Source organism: Pinus tabuliformis, chromosome X (genome assembly GCF_031772625.1).
Source record: "Pinus tabuliformis cultivar Carrire ecotype Pingquan chromosome X, CPIR1, whole genome shotgun sequence".
NCBI classification, from domain to species: Eukaryota; Viridiplantae; Streptophyta; class Pinopsida; order Pinales; family Pinaceae; genus Pinus; species Pinus tabuliformis.
In genome coordinates this window covers 458,936,646-458,960,633 of record NC_142308.1, presented here as the reverse complement: position 1 = coordinate 458,960,633, position 23,988 = coordinate 458,936,646, and positions in this window count along the sequence as shown.

Here is a 23,988-nt window from a genome sequence, read left to right as displayed (position 1 = left end):
ATATATATATATATAGTGTTTTGTTGGGTCAAATGGGTGTGACTCTGCCTAGGCTGACTTGACTTGGAGGGAGGCTGATTTGGCAAACTTTTGAGCCAAAATTTCAAATTTTCTTCTTTTCAAAGTCTTAATGGAAATGACTCAAAAATATAATTTTTTCTTTTGACTCTAGCATGAAGAACATGCTTTACAATAATCAATATAAACATATAAAGGGCCAAAAATATACATTTTGAAGATTGACCATAGTTACGAAATTCAACACTCCCTCTTAACTAGGGAAGTATTCATAATTGTAGAAATTACAGTGTAGATTTGCATCTGCTCATGAAGTTTTAATCAAAACCACAAGACACAAACCTACTCTACTGCTTTGTAGAAAGTAATTCACAATTTAGAACAAAGAATTTAGACATGCAATAAGAAATCACACACATGCAACAAGTATTTTTCCCGGGGAAAGCAAATTGCTAAAAACCCAAATGTCAGCTTGCCTTAATATGATGAATAGAGATGTATTACAATTGCTTTCCTCAACTGAGCACAACCTGCAAGTGAATAACTTATCTCTCTACTCATTGAGAATCTCTAACCCAAACTTAGTCAATTTCAGTGTCTGCTTGAGCCCCTATTTCCTTGCACAATTCCTTGAGAAATTAGGCCCCTATTATTTAGGAATTTATCCATAATGGATTTCACAATTCCTCAGGTTGATCATCAGGTTGCATGCAACACATGTACACTTCGGAATAATCTACAATTGGTGTTACATTGCCTTGGAATATTCACCTCAACTGGGTAACTCAAATTCTCTACATGCACTAGCTACTTTGGGTTGATTGCTTAATTAACTAGATGATCACTGAGTTTGATTGAAGTCCCACTGCATAACCGACCCTCCATTAGTTCCTTCAACAATTGGAACTAGTTTAACTACAAACAACATGAGATAACTGATCTTCATAGTTAAAAATTAGTAATCAAACATGCTTAACTAAACTCTAATTCCTCCAACTCAAATTTACTAAGTAAACTAGGTGACACAAGCCATGTCACACAAGTTAAATGCATCCAAGTTATCTGATGATGTGGAACTTCAAATATTCCCAATTTAATCAAGACAAAAACAAATTGAGAATTTCTTGCTTCATTTTTCAACAATCCCTCTCAACAAGAAAGGGATTATCAACCACCCCTATCCTGCACCTGTGGAACTCAAACTTCCCTCTTGACAAGGCCTTTGTCAAAATGTCAGCATCTTGTTCCTCTATCGGAATGTACTGCAACAACATTATCTACCTCTGCACACAATCCTATAAATGGTGATACCAGATATCTATATGCTTGGATCGATCGTGAAAAACAAGATTCTCAGAGAGCTTGATGCAACTCTGATTATCACAGTAGATCACAGTTAGATCCATCATCTGACCAAACAATACAACAAGTATCTTTCTCATCCAAATCACCTTACATGTTGCTTAGCTTGCGGCCATGTATTCTGCTTCCGCTGAGGTAAGCGCCATAGATCTTTGCTTCTTGTTGTACCAAGAAACAATTGTGGACCCAATACTGAAAATTCCACTTGATGTACTATTTCAGTATGATGGACTTCCTACCCAGTCTACATCTGTGAAGCCACACATCTTCACTCCCTCTCTTTATCTATGCCATAGTCCAAACTGGGTAGTGTCTCTGAGGCAATGTAGAACATGCTTAGCTGGCCTCCAAAATAATTTGGTTGGCCTAACCATAGCTTGGCTTAGCTGGTTGAATGCATAGCACATATTTGGTCATGTGTTCACAAAATACATTAGTGAACCCACCAATTGTCGGTAAACAGTAACATCCACTTCCTCACTTGAGATGGCGTCCTCTTTCATCTAATTTGTTGCTAAAGGTGTCTCCATGGGTTTGCAACTCTCCATGTGGAACCTGTGTAGTGTCTCATTCACATACTTGCCTTGAGAGACAAACAATTCCCATCACCTTTCCATACTTCCAACCCGAGGAAGTAGCGCATGAGACCTATGTCCTTCATTTCAAACTCCCTTGCAAGGTACTCCTTGCAAGATATGATCAATTTTTCATCACCAGTTAAAATCAAGTCATCAATATATAAGACAATAATCAACAATTTATCTTCTACCAAGATATGATAGAGGTTTGCATTGGCTTTACTTGGTGAAGCCTAAACCATTGAGATAACTATCGATCTTGGTGTACCAAGTGCGAGGTGCTTGTTTGGGACCGTACAATGATGCTTGAGTTTTCACACACAATATTCCTAATCAATAGTCTCAAATCCTTCTGGTTGCTCGATGTACAACTCCTCCTCAATAACTCCATTGAGGAATGCTATTTTTACATCCATTGGTGGATCTGCCACCCCATCTATGCAACCAGTGCAAGAATTGATCTAATGGATGAGTACCTTGCTACAGGAGACAACGTCTCCTCATAGTCAATCCCTTTAACTTGAGAAAACCCCTTGGCCACAAATCTGGCCTTGTATTTTCCTATGCTTCCATCTGCTGCCTACTTCACCTTGAAGATCCATCTCGAACCCACAACTGATTTATCTACTAGTCTTGGGACTAATTCCCAAACATTGTTCTTTACAATGGATTTGTATTCCTCCACCATTGCATCAACCCATACAGGTTTCTCTATAGCTACCTTGAAAGAGGAGAAAGTCAATAAAGTCTTGTTGTGTCGACTCCATTTCCTTAAGGTCATCTAGGAGGTTGAGTCATATTATAGTAACCCATCATCTCATGTTTACCCCGAGTAAGCCGGTGAAAATGGGTAGATGTGAGAGGAGGCGACGTTACAGGGTGGTATCAGAGCAGATTTCCCTCTCTTTGGGTCATATATGATACCATAAGATGGTGTCAGAATGTGGTTTCACTCTCTTTGGGTAAGTCTGATGTTGTCAAGGTTATCGTTGTCATGCATGGGATCAGCGTATATAGTTGGTATGATCATGCATGATGTTGTTGTGATTAATTACACATATATGGTTATGATTATACATGTACATGCTAATGTGGATTGATCTTGCAGATGAGATAAGCCTCCCCTGAACATCACTAAGGTATGGATTTGGTTTTGGTATCTATTTTATTTATCTGAAATGGTATACTTGTAAGAAGAAGAGAATTCAAGATGATAAGAAAAATGGTAGACTATAGTTCCCGTGACTCTCCCTACAGATTAGTTAGGCAACAAGGAGAAGAGTTTCTCTTGGTATAGAAAATACATTTAGGAGCTTGACGGCAGAGGTCAGAAGTTGCAAAGAAGACAATGATAGGTTGGTTTATTTCAGGAAAGACTTACAATGGGTCAAGAGAAGCAGGCAAAGGTAGGGACAACTGAGGATCAATTAAGAGCAAGAAGAGAAAACTAATGGAGCCTATGGAAGCAGGTCTCGGTCCGGATACAAGTTGGATAGAGGGGACACAATTAGAGGTGGAAGATCACTGGATACACCTGGTAGGAGGAATGGTATGTATGGGCATCATTCTAGTTCCTCGTTTAGGAGACATCATTACAGTCATCACCATCATTGTCCTTATAAGATGGGTGATTATTTGCCTGAGGAGTTCAAGAAAGTCAATCCTCCTACATTTGATGGAGAGATGAAGAAGCCAGAAGATGTAGAGGCATGGTTTCTTGGAATGAAGAAATTCTTCAGATTGCATAGCTATTTAGAGAACATGAAAGCTAAGATAGCCACTTTCAGTCTTAAAAGGAAGGCAGATATCTGGTGGGAGGATGTAAAGAATGTCAAAGGTATTCGGGAAGAAGGCTTGATTTGGGATGAGTTCGAGAGGCTCTTCAAGAAGAAGTACTTATTGGAGAGGTACTATGATGATAGAGCTAAGGAGTTTTATGAGCTACAAATGGGTTCTATGACAGATGATGAGTACACTAATAGATTCTTCGAGCTATTGAGGTATGTGCCATATCTCAAGGACGAGAAGGCTAAGATTTAAATATTCATCAATGGATTTCTAGTAGCATATAGAGACCGGATTGAGTTTTATGAGCCTAGATCGTTAGAGGAAGCCATTTGTAATTTGAAGAATTGTTATGAGCAGTCAAATTGAAAAGTTGAGCCTGAACTTGACTTGAAGGGAAATGAGAACGTAAAAGGAAAATGACCACCGAAGTAGGGAAGAACTCAAGATGCAGGTGATAAAGAAAATGTTGCTCCTTACTAGAAGTTCAATACAGTTGACATGGGATGTGTGTCGCAGCCTAGAGAGCAGCATACTAGAGGTGATGGTAGAGCACCGTTGTAGTGTTGGATATGTGGCAAAGATCATTGTAAGAAGGATTTTCCATTGTATCAGGGAGGTAGGCCTCAGATATATAGTGCTCAGGAGGTGCAAACAGTTGGGGATGTTGGTCATAGTATTCCTCATATTTATGCAGTTGTGGACAACAGGTAGGCAGATCACCAGGCATCTATCATTGAGATGGATGGTAAGCTTTGTGATCAAGTTATTTCTATTTTGATTGATCTTGGATCTAATTATAGTTATGTTAATCCTGACCTGGTGGATAAGTGTGGCTTGAGAAAAGAAGTGCATGTAGAGTCTTGGTTGGTGCAGTTGGCTACATGTATGAAGAAGAGAGTTCATCATTGGGTAAGAGCTTGTGCATTTGAGTTGAATGATATGCCTACAACAACACATTTGAATGTACTGTCATTAGGATCATATAATATGCTTTTGGGTATGGATTGGTTGTATCTTCACAAGACCAAAGTAGATTTCTATGACAAGGCTATTGAGTGCCTAGATGATAATGGAGAGAAGAGAATCTTGTAGGGGAAGAAGAAGCCTACATTAGTGAGGATGGTCACAACTATGCAGGCTAAGTGTAGTTGCAGAAAAGGGTGTGTGATGTTTGCAGTTCATATTTCCAGTGACAAGGGTAAGGATGTTGAGGATGAAAAAATATTCAAGAGGTACCTTGTATTACAATAGTTTCAGGATGTGTTTCCAGTAGAGATTCCAGAGTTTCCTCCGCACAGGGAAGTAGACTTTTCTATTGAGTTGGTACCAGGGGCAACACCAACATCAAAAGAACCTTATAGGATGAGCACTCTAGAATTAGTAGAATTAAAGTTGCAACTACATTAGGCCAAGTGTATCACCTTGGGGTGCACCAATATTGTTTGTGAAGAAGAAGGATGGTACTCTTAGATTGTGCATTGATTACATGCAGCTGAACAAGGTGACGATCAAGAATAGGTATCCATTGTTGAGGATTGATGAGTTGTTTGATCAATTGAAGGGAGCAACAATGTTCTCAAAGATAGATCTGCAATCAGAATACCATTAGGTACACATCAAAGAAGAGTACATCTACAAGACTGCCTTCAGGACTAGGTATGGAAATTATGAGTTTTTTGTAGTTCCATTCGGTTTGACTAACAATTACTTTTATGTGTTTGATGAATAGTGTGTTGTGTCCTTATCTGGAAAAGTTTGTTATTGTATTCATTGATGACATCTTGATATATTCTAAGAATGAGGAAGAGCATGTCGAGCATTTAGCAGCAGTGTTGAGGTTGCTAAGAGAGAATTAGTTGTATGCTAAGCTTAGAAAGTGCAGTTTCTTTCAAACATAAGTACACTACTTGGGACATGTTGTTTCCAAGAATGGCATAGCAGTAGACCCAGAAAAGATAAAGGCTATCATGGAGTGGGAAGCTCCTAGAAATGTGGAGGAAGTCAGATCATTCATGGGCTTAGTAGGTTACTACAGGAGGTTCATCAAGAACTTCTCACGCATTGCATATCCTATTACATCATTGCAGAGGAAAGGTAAGAAGTTTGAATGGACAAAGGAGTGTGCAACCAATTTTGAGAAATTGAAGCAGTTGTTGAAAAATTCTCTATTGTTAAAGATTTCAGATCCGGATAAAGAGTTTGCAGTATGTACAAATACTTGCAAGAGAGGGATTGGTTTTGTCTTTATGCAGGAAGCATGAGTGATATGCTATGAGTCTGGGCAAATGATTGAGCATGAGACAAACTACATGACTTGTGATCTTCAGTTGCTAGCTATTATTCATGCCTTGAAGATGTGGAAACATTATCTTCTTGGTAGGAGGTTGTGTTGATGACCGATCACAATGGGTTGAGATATCTGTTTGACCAGCCAAATTTGAATTCCAGGCAAGCTAGATGGTTGGATACCCTTAGTGAGTTTGAATTTGAGATCATGTACATTAGGGGAAAGGAGAACATGGTTGTGGATGATCTCAGCGGGAAAGTGAAAATGAACCATGTCGTAGCAGTGAGCTCCTATAGGACAAATTTATAGGATCAAATCTTACAGGCATGACAACAAGATGACAAGTATAAGGAGATTATGTTCAGATTACAACAAGGTATAGGTGATCAGGATGTGGATTTTCATCTTACAACAGATGGATTGGTGAGGTTTAGGGACATGATCTATGTGCCAGATGACAGTGAAATCAAGAAGCTTATCTTGAGGGGGTTTCATGTAAAACCATATTAAGGTCACCCAGGATACCATAAGACGTTGACAACAGTAAAGAACCACAGAGGTTGGTTCGAAATGTCGATTACAAAAAACATGAATGCGATGAATCCGAAAGATATCACCACACAAAAAGCAGATTGCAGAAGTCTCAAATCTACAACAATAAAGAAGTTATACTAAGGAAGTGGTAGAGTTTGTGGTGAGATGCTTAACATGTTAGGAGGTCAAAGCAGATTGTAAGCATCCATGTGGGTTGCTTTAGCCTATTCCGATTCTAAAGTGGAAATGGGAGGTAATTTCCATGGATTTCATTACAGGTCTTCCGAGCAACATGATCCTATCATGGTTGTGGTAGACAGGTTAAGCAAGGTAGCTCACTTCATTCCAATGAAGAATACTTATTCAGCTAGTGAGGTAGCACAGGTTTTCATCAGGGAGATCATGAGATTTCATGGTGTTCCGAAGAAGATTGTGTTGGACAGGAATGTCGAGTTTACTTCCAAGCTTTGGAAGGAGCTTTGCAGGATTGGGGACAAAGTTGGCCTTCAACAAAACTGATCATCCACAGACAAATGGATAGACATAGAGGTTCAATAGGATATCGGACCGGACAAGTTGACATACATGGAATAAGAAATGCAGGTTATAAATAAGAACCTAAAGGCAACATATGATAGGCAAAAAAGTTATGCAAACCAACACATGGCATTTAAGGAGTTTCAAGTTGGGGAGCATGTGTATGTGCACATAAATCCCAAGAAGATCTCCTTGAGGATTGGATCATGTGCCAGGTTGGCAACATGGTATTGCGGGCCTTTTGAGATCCTTGAGAGGATTGGACCAGTGGCCTACAGACTTTCACTGCCTCTGATAGTGAAAGTCCATGATATTTTTCATGTTTCATTCTTAAAAGATATGCAAAGGATGATGATCGTGTTATTGATTGGTCTGTAGTATAGGTAGAGAAAGAAGGAGAATTCCAGCCTAAACCCTAATGCATATTGCAACAAAAACACATTGTGCTCCAGAACAGAGCACTCGAGTAGGTTAAAGTGTAGGGGAACCACTTTAGGTCCGATGAAGCTACATTGGATATGGTTGATCAGATGCGGGCTATGTATCCTTCATTGTTTTCTAGTGAAGGCAAATGAGTCTTGGTATTTGTACATATTTATGTATGGTTGCTATTGTAAATACCACAATGAGCTAAGTTATAAAGCTCCAATAAGTGGTATGGTTGTCATGTTGTCATGTTTTACATGATGGTTTTTCTTTTGAGCAAGATGTTATTGTAAATATTGCAACAAGTTGGGTTATAAAGCTCCATAGGTAGTATGTTTTTGCTCTTCAATGGTTTTGCTGGGTCTAGGTGTGGTTTAACACTAAGGACGGTGTTCCCCTAAGGGGGAGGGGTCTGTAACAGCCCTGGGTTAAAAGTTCATGTAATAAAAGTTAATAAAGGTAAAATAAGACCACGGGCAAGGGACACTTATTCCAAGCTAAATGTTGGGAAAAATATCCTAGTGGGCATCACTTGCTGTGTTTTATGGCTAAGGGGAAATTGGAAAAGGCAATGGCTAAGGCTTTGGAAAGGCAAAAAGGTATTTTGCCACATTATTTATGAAAATAATGGAAATTAGGAGAAAAGGAAGGTGAAAGGTCACATGTTGCGTGTGAGGAGGAAAATGACGTAAAATAATAGAAAATTGAATAAATTAGAGGCCTCATCAACAAAAATACCTCATAGCATTAGTTGGTAGCCTTTTGCCAGTTTAGTGTTAGAATTGTCTCAAAGAGGAGAAAGCACCAAGAGGAGCAAGAAAGTAAGCAAGCAAAGAAAGGAAAAGCAAAGAAGGACAAGGAAATCAAAGGAAGGCAAGGATCAAGCTTCTTATGTGGGAATACTTGCATGTAACAGATTGCATGTGTGATTTCCTAGATGGTTTTGACATGCATGGTATGTGCATGTTGGTATTTGGTTATTTTGTTGTCGTTAGCATGGATTTTCCTAGGTTTTGATGGTGGATTTTAGCTTAACCTTTCCATTTCCAGATAGCCATGGTGTGATGGGATTCTTTATCGGTTTGAGCTTTAAATTGTTGGATGGTTTTGAAATTCAGGGTGAGGTGGTATCAGGAAAATTCTCAAAGGCTTAGGAATCCCTTGATCGGTAATGGCGAGGTACACAATTAAGCTTAAGGGCGGAAACAGGAAAAATCCTCAAGGATGGTGAAGAAATTCTGAGGCATCCAAGCTCGGTATGGTTTTGTGATCTCGACATCGGTTTAGGTGAGGTCATGGTATGGTGAGGGTGGAGGTGGTTTAACCTTTGGATTCCCTTGGTTGTTTATGGATTGGTTATCCCATGAGATCCCACATTCATGCTTGGAATGGCATGGGGGTGATTGGCTGAAAGAAAGATCTGCTTCAGCCAATCTATGGTCGAGTGGAACATGAAAGTTCCGAACCTAGTTGGTAATTGCCTATGTTTAATAAAAGCTAAGTTTCTCTTTCTTTGATGAGTAAATGTACTTGTTATTATGTGGATTTAATGGATGTTCTCTTATGGTTATTTATCTAATTATATGATGGTTATAAGCATGTTTTTATGACAGATATTAGTCATGGCTCTATTCATGTTTTTACTTGTAATTGAATAAATAATGAATGCAATACCTAATTGATGTTATGACAGCTAATGTGAGAAGGTAGAGACCCTTCTTGTTAAACCCCAAATAATTTTCCAGTCCCTTATGTTCAGACTTGCATTCATGACTTGTAGGTTGCATATCTACCAAGTGTTTGACAAAATGCCAGTCCCAGTTGGGGATGGTCAGGTCAAGTCCTGTTTCCAGTTTTTGGTTTATAAGCATTGTCTTCATGTCTTTTATTAGTTTTGGAAGTTTCATAGCTTTCTAAGCAGAGTCTAAGCCCCAACCCTGGAAAATAGCCTTAATTCTCGTAGTCGCTGGCACAACATTGGCATAAAAAGGCCATTGTCACATTGATGCATGCCTATGGGAGCGACTCGAAACCCATAGTCGCAAGAGACCTTGGCAAGGGAGTGACTGGGGCTCTAGGTCAAGGAAAATGTGAGTTGTCTTAGGGGTTGGATACTTGGAGGGGTTAGGTTACTCTTGGAGGTCTTGTGGCACCTGAGGGAAGTCAATAAAGTTTGGTTGTGTCGACTCCATTTCCTTAAGGTCATCTAGGAGGTTGAGTCATATCATAGTAACCCCTCATCTCATGTTCTTGGGTAAGCAGGTGAAAGTGGGTAGATATGAGAGGAGATGATGTTACAGTGGGAATGGCAGACCATGGGAACACATCATTCATCAAGATCTCTGATCTCTGTAGTTTACCTGATGATGCAACTCACTATCCTAATTGCATTGAATCCCCTGAGCTAAGCAGATGATCCCTTCCGTGTCGTTGCTCCAATCGAAATAACGATTACCGGGGGCTCCGCTGTTTTCATTGCAAAATTTTGTTGAGTTTCAACTCAATTTTCATTTCATTTCATTTCAAAAATTTTCTCGCCCAACTGCTTAGTTTGAACTTCCTTTGCACGAAGTTGACAATAAATAAATCCAATGCTATAGCCTTATTAATGTGAGGGGGTAGTAGATGCCACTCATTAGATTTATCCAAGTACATTATCCAACAGGTGGTATATATCACTCTGCGCAGTAATGGGGCTATAGCATTGGATTTATTGATCAACAACATTAAATACACGTGCATGGATGTTAGAGAGGGAGAAGTCAGAGCAGTGAACCGTGCTGGAGCCTGAGTGATGTAGTTGCCAGAAAATCCCGATGAGTTGATGGTATGTATGAACATACATGGTTTTTTAATAACATCATTGGGCCATGCAAGATTGTCTTAGTGCACGGTCCTTAATGTTTGCCCCCAATTCATAAACCATACAATACTTGTGAAGGAAGACATTGATCCATTACAGACAAAGTTCCCATCTTGTTGTATACAACTGGACATGGACTCGATGACTTTAAGGCTCAAAGTAGTATTTAGCTTAAAGTTTTACCTTCATGTGGCGACAAATAAGAAGTATTTAACTTGAAGTTTTTACCTCCATGTGGTAACACATAGTTAGTTGGGTAAAATGATATACCCAAGTTAGTTTTTTTTTCTAAATTTATAATTCTTAATAATTTGATGGAAAGTGTAAGGTTTGAATTTTTAGTTAATATTTAAATCTTACAAATTTTGCTTAATACTTCAATTGATGTTTATTTTAATATGTTATTTTAAATTTTAAGGTAACCAAAGAGGCATTGAGAGATAATCACCAATTCCTATAGTGCATGAATCTCATGATCCACGAGCGAATATTAAGAGTACAAGCCTAAAACATGTTCTTTTAAAAGTTTAGGGATTTTCTAAATGAATTAAAAATATTAGGACTAACAAACCTTATAGTACACGAAACTAATGACCCATATGTTAATATAAAGAATACAAGCCTACTGCATTTTCTCTTAAAACCTTAAAAACTTTCTTGACAATATTGAGATTAGCAAAACTAGATTTTTTGCTTTTAATTAATATTCAGATTTTATTAAATTATCTAAGTCTTATTTTTGTTAAATATTTAAACATTTAGAAATTATCATTAAAAATTTTGATTTTTAGTTTTAAACTTATAATAGAAAACATTATAATTTATTTATATATATTACCTTTTTTCTCATTTTAAATTTTATATTTTAATATAATTGAATAATAAATAAATAATATTTATCATAATTAATTAAATTCAAATTTTAACTAATATTATATAAAAAATCTCAAAATGACCTGTACCAATATTTAAATTTTGGATTAATGGTCAAGTAATCACTAAAATAAGAAAAAGTGAGAGACTACAATAAATTTAACAGCAACAATTTCTGTTAAGCGCCAATGACCTAATCCTAATCAGACGCACGATTGCTAGCTCAGCGTAGGATGAAGCGGGCATTGCCGCGCCGAAATCCTCCCGTTCCGTTTAGCCGCCCACCTAGCAAAAAATTGCGGAGAAACAGACAGTAAGGCCACGACAAGTAGAGAGATCTGAACTGCCATGGGTGGGCTTTCCTTTAAACAGACAGACTTTCCCAGGTCCTCAATTCTTGAATGCTTCCAAAAAATATAATTTATTCAACTACCACAAATCGATTGCTTCCTTTCATGCCATGCCGGCCCAGGCTCTGTCAAAAAATCCAGCTCCGCAATTCCACTCGGATTCGAACGCTGCACATCGTGCTCTTGCCTTCTTAAAGCTTGACCATCTCTCATCGTCAGTGAAGGTGCTTTCAATGGTCAGTTATAGTCTTCATATGCAGCATTATTCTCATGGATATGTTGGGTGGCTATCCGTATGTAGATTGCAGATTTTGGATATTCCATCTGACACACACGAGTGAAGCCAAATTTTTTATGTTACTTGAATGTTCTCCATATTTCTATAGGTTCAAGATAAATAATGAATATAGATGTTGAAGATGCAAAGGTGGAAAAACAAACAAAGATGCCAAAGTATCTGCATGATTCTAGAGGTGGAAGATGTAGCTCTACTTGTCGCATTCTTCGCAAGTGACCAAGGAGATTGTGGAAGTGCTCCAAAAAAGAAGAAGCACTATGGTAGTTTCTAGATGAGAAAGAAGTGGTGTTGGTTTGGATTTTGAGCTTCTACATGTGCCGGAGAAGGTTGAGATATAAATAAATATGTTGTCCATTTTTTTCATGTGTGTTGAGGATTGGTGAATGGACTTCATGGATCAATCATTGCGCATGTCACAATTAATGTTGTTGGTTGTGTTACTAGTGGATTTTTGCTTGGTGTGTTCAAGTTGAGCATTGGATGGCATTGTGTGAATGATTCCATCAAAGGATGTTTTGATGTGGTTGAGATGAGAGACAAATAACTTAAATCACAAGAAGTCAAAGCTGGTATACTTAGTCCAAGGGAGGCTACTGTTGATTTTTCAAGTGCAATAGATACAAATATAATATTTCTGAAAAATGATAATTACTTCTAATGATGTTGGTCTTCTTTTATTTTTTTTAGTATATCATTAAGCAATATAACTTTAGAAATTCAACCATACAAAAGCAGTAGAACATTAGAGATCACAAAGAGAGCACAAGATTTACCGTGGGAAAACCCACTAAGGGGAAAAACCCAACAACCTTTTCAATAGAGAAATTATTTTGTTCAACAAGAGACACACCTAGACCTCTAGTCAACAATTAGCTCAAACTGGCCTTCAAACCATCTATGGTCAAACCTGGTTAAACCCTCCAAGTCAATACTTCTAATCTGATCTAGCAACCTGCTCTTCAAATCTACCTTACGCCAAATTTCGGCCTAACTTGGTTTGCCTAGAAGCCCTGAATTTTGGCTCCTACAGTTGCCCAGAAAATTTTGGCCCCTACAATAGAAACTGCCCAAAAAATATTGTGAGTTGGAGAGAGTGTGTTGTTCCACACATGGAAGCTAGAAAGAGATAGAGACGAGATGAATCCGTTCTCCTTGCCCTTCTTGTCCTTCACTTGCTTTCCCAGAAGATTCTTGATGAGAGAGATCAAATTGTTGCCTTGTGGAGGCGGTCAAATATTGTCTATATATATAGTGTTTTGTTGGGTTGAATCGGTGTGACTCTACCTAGGCTGACTTGACTTGGAGGGAGGCCAAATTGACAAACTTTGGAGCCAAAATTTCAAATTTTCTTCTTTAAAAAGTTTGAATAGACATGACTCAAAAATAATTTTTTTTTCCTTTTGACTCTAGAATGAAGAACATGCTTTACAATAATCAATATAAACACATAAAGGGCCAAAAATATACATTATGAAGACCGACCATAGTTACAAAATTCAACGCTCCCTCTTAACTAGGGAAGTATTCATAATTGTAGAAATTCTAATGTAGTTTTGCAACTTCTCATGAAGTTTTAATCAAAACCATGAGAAACAAACCTACTCTACTGCTCTGCCGAAAGTAATTAACAATTTAGAACAAAATATTTAGACATGGCGCAATAAGAAATCACACACAAGCAACAAGTATTTTTCCTAGGGAAAGCAAACTGCTAAAAACCCCAATGCCTGCTCACATTAATATGATGAATAGAGTTGTATTACAATTAATTTCCTCAACTGAGCACAACCTGCAAGTGAATAACCTATCTCTCTACTCACTGAGAAGCCTAACCTAGACTTAGTCAATTTCAGCCTCTACTTGAGCCCCTATTTCCTTGCAAAATTTCTTGAGAAATTAGGCCCCTATTATTTAGGAATTTCTCCAAAATGGATTCCACAATTCTTTAGGTTGATCATTAGGTTGCATCAACACCTGTACACTTTGGAATAGTAAAAAATTGATGGTACACTGCCTTGGAATATCCACCTCAACTTGGTAACTCGAATTCTCTGCATGCACTAGCTATTTTGGGTTGATTGATCAATTAACTGGATTATCACTGAGTTTGACTGAAGTCCCACTACATAATTGACACTCCACTAGTTCCTCCAATAGTTGGAACTAGTTTAACTGAAAACAACCTGAGATAACTGACTTTGATTGTTAAAAATTAGCAATCAAACATGCTTAAATGAAATTTAACTCCTCCAACTCGAAGTTACTGAGTAAACTAGGTAACACAAGCCATGTCACACAAGTTAACTGCATCCAAGTTGTCTGACGATGTGGAAATTCTAATTTTCTCAATTTAATCAAGTCAAAATCAAATCGAGAATTTCTTGCTGCATTTTTCAATACTCCCTCTCAGCAAGAAAGGGATTAACAACCACCCCTATCCTACACCTTTGGAACTCGAACTTCCTTCTTGACAAGGCCTTTGTCAAAATGTCAGCATCTTGGTCCTTTGTCGGAATGTACTACAATAACACTATCCGCCTCTCCACACAATCCCGTAAATGGTTATATCAGATATCTATATCCTTAGATCGATCGTGAAAAAGAGGACTCTCAGAGAGCTTGGTGCAACTATGATTATCATAGTAGATCACAATTGGATCCATCATTTGACCAAACAATCCAACAAGTATCTTTCTCATCCAGATCGCCTCACATTTTGCTTGACTTGTAGCCATGTATTCTTTGTCCACTGAGCTGAGTGCCAAAGATATTTTCTTCATGCTGTACCAGGAAACAATTATGGACCCAACACTGAAAATTCCACCTGATGTACTCTTTTAGTCTAATGGACTTCCTATTGAATCTGCATCTGTGAAGCCACACAACTTCACTCCCTTTGTCTATCTATACCATAGTCCAATCTGGGTACTGCCTTTGAGGTACCGTAGAACTTGCTTAGTTTCCCTCCAAAATAATTTGGTTGGCCTAACCATAGCTTGGCTTATCCAGTTGAGTGCATAGCACATATCTAGCCGCGTATTCATAAAATACATTAGTGAACCCACCAGCTATCGGTAAATAGTAGCATCCACTTCCTCACCTGAAGTGTCATCCTCTTTCCTCTAGTTTGTTGCTAGAGGTGTCTCCATGGGTTTGAAACTCTCCATGCGGAACCTCAGTAGTATCTCATTCGCATATTTTCCTTGAGAGACAAACAATCCCCATCACCTTGCCATACTTACACCCAAGGAAGTAGTGCATGGGACCCATGTTCTTCATTTAAAACTCCATTACAAGGTCCTCCTTGCAATATCTGATCAATTTTTCATCACCAGTTAAAATCAAATCATCAACATATAAGACAATAATCAACAATTTACCTTCTACCAAGATATGCTAGAGGTTTACATCAGCTTCATTTTTGGTGAAGCCTAAAACAGTGAGATAACTATCGATCCTGGCGTACCAAGCACGAGGTGATTGTTTGAAACCGTACAACGCTCGCTTGAGTTTGCACACATATGATTCCCAATCAAAATTATCAAAGCCTTCTAGTTGCTTGATGTACAACTCTTCCCTAATAAATCCATTGAGGAATGCCATTTTACATCAATCTGGTGGATCTTCCACCCCATCTGCCTAACCAGTGCAGGAATTGATTTAATGGATGAGTACCTTGCTATAGGAGCAAGGATCTCCTCATAGTCAATCCCTTCAACTTGAGAAAACCCCTTGGCCACAAATCTAGCCTTATATTTTTCTATGCTTCCGTCTGCTGCCTATTTCACCTTGAAGATCCATATTGAACCCACAACTGATTTATCTACTGGTCTTGGGACCACTTCCAAAACACTTTTCTTTACGATGGATTTGTATTCCTCCAACATTACATCAAACCATATGAGTTTCTCTATTTCTTGCTTGAAAGAGGATGGATTAGTATCTACAAGCTCAGTCATTAGAGCCATGTAACCAGTGTACCAATTAGGTGACCTTCTCTATTCGCGCTAATTTAAAGGAGCACCCACATTATCCCTCACATCCTACACAAGTATCTTAGCTTCCCTGGTTCTTTTTCTGCCTTCTCTAGATGGTTATTCTTAAGTGGTTGTCTCCACTCACTGTTCTTGAATTTGTGTCTGCTCCACAACTTCTTGAGGTTTCTCCTTTCGAGCTAAAAGATCCTCTTCTAGTGGGATCTGAGGCTCCCTCTCAAGAGAGCACTAAATGGATTTCTCCTCATCAAATTTTAAATCCTTTCGCACAACTTTCATTCTAAGGGATGGAAAGTACACATGGTAGTTGTGTGGAGTTTCTATGTAACCCACAAATACCCCCAATTCTGTTGTCGACTCTAGCTTCTTCCTTGATTCTTTGGAGACATGGAAGTAAATAGAGGCTCTAAAAATCCTAAAGTGCAACACATCCAACTTCCCCCTGAGAAAGCCTCCTCTAGTGTAATCATGCCTAAAATACAATGAGGACTTTGGTTATGCAAATAGACTATTGTGTTGCATGCCTCAACCCACAAATGTAGAGGTAGGCCTTGGTCATGCAACATCACCCTTGTTGCTCCCACAATGCTATGGTTCTTCCTCTCAACCACCCCATTCTGTTGTGGGTTGTGGGGTGTTGTCAACTCTTGTCAAATGCCTTCTTTTGCACATAAATTTTTAAATTCATTTGACACGTACTCACCTCCATTATCGCTCATGAGAGCCTTCACCTTCTTGCCAATTTCTTTCTCAACCAGTGCCTTGAATTCTATGAACTTAGAGAATGTCTCATCTTTCTTCCGCATGAAGAAAATCCAACACTTCTATGAGAATTCATCAATACAAATGACAAAATATTTGTGCCTGGCAGTGGAGTTTGTCGAGAAAGGTCCACAAACATTAGAGTGGATCCTTTCAAGGATTGCATGTGCTTTTTTGTCCCGATCATGGAATGTGGATTATGTGTACTTCCCTAAAGTACATCCTTTGCATACATCATGCTACTCAAGTGCTCCTTGGTGAGGCATGTGGTTATCTGTTGCATAATCTTCAGGGTTCCATGATGGAAATGTCCAAGTCTTATGTGCCAAATTTCACTGATATCGCGACTCTGCACCTTCTCTTCCTTTTTTCTTAATGCAACACAGTATTCCACATCTAGCTTATACAGGTCCTTTACACGAACCTCGATATGATTCACATGTCTCGTGGCTATGTGTCTCAGGAATGCTTTTCCTTTGTTAAAGATCACATCATAACCACAGTCTTTCGAAACTGCAACAAAGATGAGATTTTTCTTTAGGCCAACAACAAACATGACATCATTAAGCTTGGCGGGGGAGCCCGACTCCCTTTGAAGGTGACTGTACCAATCCCAGTCGCGATATACCTTTCGTCGTCCCCTTTCTCGATGTGCACATGCAAATATTTCTCCTTCAGGTCACTGAAATAGTCTCTACACCCTATCATGTGGAACGATGCAGCTGAGTCCAAGTAACACACGGTGCCCATCACTATGATGGCCATGCATGCAATGAGGGTAAATTCAAGCTCGAATTTTGAAGCCAAGGCTTCACCTGCTGCTCCTCCTGAGGTCTTCTTTCTTGGCATTTTGTGTAGACACTTTGTGGCATAGTGCCCGAATTCATGACAATGGAAGCATTTAATTTTGGACAAACCTTTCTTCCTTCCCCCTTGACTAGATTTTGGTTTGGATTGAGATTTCTTCCCTTTTCCCTTCTTTTCCTTTCCAACCAATGTAAATTTTTCTTCATCCTCGCCATTGGATGAAGTCACATCTCTGGTATTCCGCCTTATTTTTTCCTATACCAAATTTAACCATAATTTCTCCCAATTCGGTAGTTTCTCCCTCCCATTCACCGAATCTTGATAGCTATGCCAACTCTTGGGAAGGTCCAAAAGGGCTAGGCTTACCAAGTCTTCTTCCGAGACATTAACACTAACCCCGCCAATTTCATCACGACATTGTGCGAAATTGATCAGATATTGCAAAACGGTTTCATTCTTCTGCATCTTGATACTTTGAAGTTTATCCTTGCATGCCAACTTCCTATGGTCACTATTATTCTCAAAAAATTCTATCAGTGATTTCCACATTGCGAACAAAGTTTCTTTTCCGTGGATATTTGAGACAATGTGATCCTGTACTCCCTCAAGATTATTCTCCTTTCCTTAGCTACATCTTTCTTCCACTGAACAAGCTTCTGGACATAATATTTCGATGCATTTGCAACATATGTCTTGATGTATTCTAGCAATCCATTGTCATCCAATACCGCCTCCATGTGATCCTTCCATGCAACAAAATTAGAGGTGCCTTCCAAGGCATACTCTAGCCTTAGTCCATTGAAGGCCATCTTCTCAGCTCTTAAGAAATCCTATTGCATTGAGCTCCAAAATTGAACCTCCTGAGAAATAACTTCGAATTCACGCTCTAATGTGAATCCAACTTTGATACCATGTAGAAATTATGATGTAGATTCACTACTGCTCATGAATTTTTAATCAAAATCACAAGACACAAACCTACACTACTGCTCTACAGAAAGTAATTCAAAATTTAGAACAAAATTTTTAGGCATGCAATAGGAAATCACACACATGCAACAAGTATTTTTCCCAAGGAAAGAAAACTACTAAGAATCCTAATGTTTGCTTGCATTAATTTGATGAATAGAGATGTATTACAATTACTTTTCTCAACTAAGCACAAATTGCAAGTGAATAAACTCTCTCTCTACTCACTAAGAAGCTTCGACCCAAACTTAGTCAATTTCAACCATTTCTTGAGCCCCTATTTCCTTGAGAAATTAAACCCTTATTATTTAGGAATTTCTCCAAAATGGATTGCACAATTCCTCAGGTTGATCATCAGGTTGCATGCAACACTTATACACTCTGGAATAGTCTACAACTAATGTTACACTACCTTGGAATATCCACCTCAACTGGGTATCTCAAATTCTCTGCATGCACTAGCTATTTTGGGCTGATTGATCAGTTAACTGGATGATCACTGAGTTTGACTAAATTCCCATTGCACAAGTGACCCTCCACTAGTTACTCCAACAATTGGAACTAGTTTAATTGAAAACAACCGAAGATAACTGACCTTGATTGCTATGAATTAGAAATCAAACATGCTTAACTGAAATATAACTCCAACTCAAATTTACTGAGTAAACTAGGTGACACAATCCTTGTCAAACAAGTTAACTGCATCCAAGTTGTCTGTTGATGTGGAAATTCGATTTTTCTCAATTTAATCAAGACAAAATAAAATTGAGAACTTCTTGCTGCATTTTTCAACAATAATGATTGTCGTAGGTGTTCTCAAATTGACAAATTTCACTATGAAAAGGTTATAACAAAATCACCATCATCTTGTCAGCATCTCTGACATCATCAACATCTTGTCAGCATCTCTCACATCCATGATTGTTTAAATCATGGATGCAATAATCCCGAAAGAAGAAAACACTACACAAGAGACTAATCGTAGAAGCCTCAGAACAATAATCTCTCACATCATCATCAATATCAATGCCAATCAGTAGCCACAATTGGTTGGTACCATTGACCCAATTGGTCGGTACTCCTGACATATGGCACAAAATTTAGCATCAACTAGTAATCTTAACTCTGGTCGGTACCATTAACTTAACTGGTTGATACTCCTAACCTAGAGTAGTCTTGGTTCACTAACCTAGTGAAACTCCAAAGGCCACACTCCATGTGAGCAATTGGGCCTGATGCTAAATGAATTCCTCATCCAAACTTGAGATACTGAGCCTGATGTTGAAAGCCACACACTCAACTGAGTGAACCTAGGCTTCTAGGAATATTCTCTCCAATTGGTCAACATCTTTAACACATGGAGAATAACTATCCATGGTGTTATCATATCAACACTCCCTCTCAACTAGAGGGGAAATATCCATAAGCCCTATCTTTCCCCTAAAGTATATGAACATCTCTTTGGACAAAGGCTTCGTAAAAATATCAATTGTTTTCTCATTAGTGGAGATGTACTCGAGCCTTATTGTACTCCTCCGCACCATGTCTTAGATGTAGTGGTACTTGATTTCAAAGTTCTTCGACCTGTCATGGAACATTGGATTCTTTGAAGGTTTCACACAACTTTGATTGTCACAATATAACACGTTTAGTTCCAGCTCATCAAACAATCTTAAAAACAACTTCTAAAGCCACAATGCTTCGCTACATGCTTTAGTGATTGTGATATGCTTTGCTTCTATAGTGCTATGTGCGACAAATATCTACTTCCTACTCATCCAAGATATCTAATATGAAATTAAAAACTTGAAGGTTTCATAAAAAGTTTGCAAGCAAGTTTATGTCTTGTGGATAATAAATGAATTTGAAAAACACATAAACTTAGTTTCTTTAGTTAAGTTTTGCAGAAATAAAACAAAGAAAATTAAACCATGGGCAACATCATACATACAACAATTTAATGACGAAGTTCACCCCTCTTGGGCTATGGCTCCAGGTCCAACTTATAATGTTGGGCCTTCAAATTATATGCTCAAATCTGAAATTACATCAATTTACATAGCTCAAATTGAAAAAATGACACTGCCATTATGTCCATAACACCCAAAAACCTCTTTCTAGGCTATTCTTGGGCTCAAAAAGGCTGAAGAATGACCAAGTTAGGCCTATTTCTCCAATTGCCTGCTATATGTCCTGCAAACTGACAAAACTGAATAACTTTGCTACAAAATCTACCTTTTTGCTGACCATCGAGCGACAAATTCTCATGGGAACAGCAGGGTTCCCGCCACAATTGGTGCAATTTTTCGCCTACTTAACCATGTTCATAAGGCCTTAAGCGTAGATTACTTTGGCACTTGTCCTAGTTATATGGGCCATGTGGCCAGGGGCGGGCTACACGCCCACCCCTCTGGCTACGCACCGAGTAGTGGTCACGTGTCATCAATAACATTAGGGGTTAGAACCTATTAGCCCAACCCCTCCACCACAACTCTTTTTGACGCTTATATGGGTCTATTGCAACCAGGGGTCGAGGCCTATCCACCTGCCACCTCTACCACAGTTCCCACCTGTGGGTATGTGGGTTTGCGTAGAACCTAGGGCTAGGGATAACTGCCCCGCCCCTATCCCTAAACTGTCTTGCCAATTGAATTCAAATCAAATCGGTGACTCATATGGGTTAAGAACCCATCACATGGCGTGGTATTTCTCTGCAGGAGGTATAGGGGTCAAACCCCACCAAGGCCCTTGTAACACCCTCCTCTCACATTTACCGAAGCTAACCAGTCCACTGAGCTAAACATGTGACAAAGAGATACTATGATATGATTCAACTCCCCATGTACAGTTAAGGAAGTAGAATCGACACACCAAAAAAACCAAACTGACTTTCCTTAGGAGCTACAAGACCCTCGGGGGAAAATCAACCACTCTAGGTTCCCAACCCTTGAGTTAACTTTCATTTTCAATGAGCTAGAACCCCAGTCTCTCCCATTACAAGCCATCCATGCCACTGTAACCCTCTAGTCACTCCCAAAACAAGGCTTCCTTGTGACTACAGTTTTTTTCAGTTAGTTCTGTGCCAGTGACCATGGGATTTAAGCCACTTTTTCAGGCTAAGACCTAATCCTCTACCCAAAACTTGATGAAACTCTTGGGAATGATAAATAACAAGAATCAAAGGCCTCTAATGCAAAACTTGAACAAGGAACTGAACGGACTCATCCTAACCATGACATGCATTTCGTCAAACACATTATGAACATGTAATGTACATGTCATAAATACACATATGAATATAGGGGCCTCATACTTATCTAAGAATCGTCAATAAGGTCCAACGCCCTCTCAAACTAGCTGCATTATCATCTGTTAGGTCATACATTCATTAACATTTCATTTACTAAACAAAAAATGACGAGAGTCATAGCTCAAGTCTATCATAAAACCATGCTTATTACCAGAAGAATAACAATGATAGAACAACCATTAAATCAAATAATAAAAAGCACATTTACTCACAAAACTCAAGAGGAAATATTCTTTTTATTTATATGCAAAATACAACCAAGTCAGGGACTTCCACGAACCACCCAACCATAGATTGGGCTGAACCAAATCTTTATTTCTGCCAATCACCCTCGTGCCATATTCCAAGCATGAATGCGGGACTCACAACAAAACCAACCATGCTTCTCAATCTTTACCACATATTTTTCCAGAACCCTTCACGGATTTATAGGCCTGAAGTAAGCACCTATACAACCAGACGTTACCGTATATCCCACTAAGGGAATCCTAGGTCCTAACAAGAAACATACACTACCAGGATTTACCACAATCCCACCATATAACTGTCCAGGGATCACTAGGCCTATACGAGCATGGATGCCTCTGGATATCTCTGCCTAAACCATGAGGAATTTTTCCATCTCTACCCTCTAGTATTTATCATATATCTCGACATTTAATAGTCGAGGATTCCTAGGCCTAATGAAGGTATACACAATCATGCTTTACCATAATCCCAACTTTATTGGTCCAAGGATTCCTAGGCCTTGTGATTTTTCCTGAGAGCACCTCACTCAGTTTTGAAACCATCCAACAATCCAACTCGACCAAATGAAAGAACCCCATCACACCATGGCTATTTGGAAATGGAAACAACCACATCATCCAACACACCTTTTGGCTTGATTTTAGATCTCTCTGCAAGTTCAAGCACAGTAGGGGTAGGATGGATATGGATCAACCTAAGTTGATCCATGGTTTGCCTGGTCATAACATTAATGGCCACCCCTAGATCTATTAATACATTGGGTACAAGGATATCACCTATGTGGATAGAAACGACCAAGTTTCTAGTATCAATATATTTCTCCGTCTGTGCACGTCATGTCATCAACTCGGCTGCTGTGCCAACAAACTGAATGGTCTAGGGTTCTACTCTCTTCCTTCTTGGTTTCTTAAGACAGAGCTCCCTAATGATTTTTGTATAGATGGGGATCTCTTTAATAGCTTGTAGCAAAGGGACCTTTATACAAAGATTCCTAAGCTCGGAAGCCAGACTAGACTTGGGACTAGGGTCATTTTTCTCCATAACTAGTCTCTTTGGATAGGGAGGCTATTTTGAAGAAGATGGCAACTCCGAATGTGTGGGAATGGGTCGAATGGTAATATCTTCTTTCAAACGATCAAGAGTTTCCTCCTCATTTCTTTCCTTGATAATCACCATGGACTGTTTTTGTTTTTCTAGTTTTACTACCCTTCCTGATCTCAATTGAAGCTCATGGATCCCAACCGGAAAGGTCTGATAAATGGGAGAAGGGAGTGGTCCAATGGAATGAATCAATTGTACCACTTTATTATTAGGATTTGGTACGATTGAGCAAGTATGTGGGGTGGTCAAAAGGGTGGTGGTAAAGGTAATGATGACATTGGTTGACTTTGTTGAGGTAAGGAGGGTAAAGATGGTTGTGACATGTGATAAGGTGTATATGCAGTAGGATATGATTGCATAGGTGCAAGATAGGAATAGTGAGAATTATTTGGCCCCCTCCATCCTTGTTGCAAAGGTTGAGGAGGTTTTCCATATTGAAAGTTATTCCCATGATGCCAAGGTTGAGAGTGATTTGCATTATGATATGAATATGGTGATGCATTACAACCATAAAAATGTGGTGGAGGTTTAGGAACCATACATGTACCTGCCTTAGGTCAATTTCTCTGTGTTCCCATGGCATGCAATGGCTCAGGTTCGGATTTCTCTCCTTTGAATGCTGCTTTTAGTCCCGATATAGAAGGGCACTCCTTGGTAGCATGTTTTCCTACACAAATCACACATTTATTAGCACCTTTAACATCAACAGGACATTCTCTTAAAATATGTTTTTTCCTACACTTTGGACAATAAATAGACAATGACTCTTGTTCTTCTACCAATTTCTGTTGAAATTTCAAAGAGTCTATTTGTTTGCTAACGATATTCATAATTTCAATTTTCATGTTGTCCATTTTATTTTCCAAACCAATGATCATAGC